This window comes from Muntiacus reevesi, chromosome X, assembly GCF_963930625.1.
Source record: "Muntiacus reevesi chromosome X, mMunRee1.1, whole genome shotgun sequence".
Taxonomy (NCBI): domain Eukaryota; kingdom Metazoa; phylum Chordata; class Mammalia; order Artiodactyla; family Cervidae; genus Muntiacus; species Muntiacus reevesi.
The window spans coordinates 79,451,646-79,453,729 of NC_089271.1; positions in this window are offsets into that span (position 1 = coordinate 79,451,646).

The window sequence follows — 2,084 nt, forward strand, 5'->3', positions numbered from 1 at the left end:
AAAACTAATTGATATCATTCAATATTTGCCAGATTGAAACTTGAAAGTGGGTGTTAATTATCTAAATAAGTTTAATAATTCATGTTCCATGCTTGTGTCCATTATACTACTGAGATTTCTCACTCTATCTGAAGTGTTGGTTTAAAAATAAATTAACCAGGTTTGATATTTCCCTTAATGCTTTTTAAGATAAAATTTTTTATAATGAGTCTGATGTGTGATATTTTAAACAAATTTACAGATTCCCTGTTTATACATTACACAACTATCATTCTAGTGAAATTGGAAAGCAGGTTTTCTTCACAGATATGTAGTTCTTTTTTAGAATATGTACATGCTGTAATCATTTATGCATTAAGTCAGCATTTGGGTGAAACATTACATATCAGATATGATTTGAGAGTTTCTGAAGAGAATAAGCCTCAGTTTGAGGTAGCATCTGGATCTGGTTATTTCAATAACTTTCCTCCATTGTAAAAAATGTTATCTGATATGTACCTTCTGTCATTCTAATTAGTCTAGTTGTTTATTGTAAGCTCTTGTCTTTAGAATCTTTGCTAAGGTATAATATGAGTATCTGAATTACTTAGAAACTAGAAATCACACAATTTTTAACTCTGGAAATAGATGGTTCCTTTGGGTTAAGGCTCAACTTGATTATGTACATTTAACATATGCATTTAACTCATTCTATCCCAAAGTATTTAATTCAGTATATTTGGAAACAATATTGGCTCTATAGTCTCCCTGCTTTTTAAATTAATTAATTAATTATGTTAGTTATTTTTTTAATTGAGGTAAAATACTCATAACATCAAATCTAACATCTTAACAATTTTGTGTCCAGTTCATTGACATTAAATGCATTCATGCTGTTGTGAAACCATCACCATCATTCATCTCCAGAACTCTTTTTATACTGTAAAGCTAAAACTCTACCTATTAAACCATAACTCCCATCCCCTCTCTCCCCAGTCCCTGGCAACAACATTTCTGTCTCCTGACTTTAGGTATAAATATTTGATTACTCTAAGTAGTCTAAGTAAAATTCATATGTTGAAGCCCTAACCCCAAGTATGATTGCATTTGGAGATAGGGCATAAAAGGAGGTAAAGTTGATGTGAGGTCATTGTTGATGTGAAAAAAAAAAAAAAAATCAGAAAGTTGAGACAACCTGTCTCCTGAGAAACCTGTGTTCAAGTAAAGAAGCAACAGTTAGAAGCAGATATGGAGCAATGGAATTGTCCCAAATTTAGAAAGGAGTACTTCAAGACTGTATATTGTCACCTTGCTTTTTTAATTTATATGCAGAGTACATCATGCTAAATGTCAGGCTTGGATGAAGCAGAAACTGGAATTAAGATTGCTGGGGGAAATATCAATAATCACAGATATGCAGATGACACCACCCTAATGGCAGAAATCGAAGAGGAACTAAAGAACCTCTTGATGAAAGTGAAAGTAGAGTGTGAAAAAGCTGGCTTAAAACTCAACGTTAAAAAAACTAAGATCATGGCATCCGGTCCCATCACTTCATAACAAATAGATGGAGAAACAATGGAAACAGTGAAAGACTTTATTTTCTTGTGCTTCAAAATCACTGTAGATGGTGACTGCAGCCATGAAATAAAAAGACACTTGCTTCTTGGGTGGAAAGCTATGACCAACCTAGACAGCATACTAAAAAGCAGAGACATTACTGTGCCGACAAATGTTCATTTAGTCAAAGCTATGATTTTTCCAGTAGACATGTGTGGATGTGAGAGTTGGACCATAAAGAAACCTGAGCATGGAATAATTGATGTTTTTGAACTGTGGTGTTGGAGAAGACTTTTAAGAGTCCCTTGGACCGCAAGGAGATCTGACCAATCCATCCTAAAGGAATTCAGTCCTGAACATTCATTGTAAGGGTGGATGCTGAAGCTGAAGTTCCATTACTTTGGCCACCTGATGCGAAGAACTAATTCATTTGAAAAGACCATGATTCTGGGAAAGATTGAAGGCAGGAGGAGAAGGGGAGGACAGAGGATGAGATGATTTGATGGCATCACTGACTTGATGCACATGAGTTTGAACAATCTCCA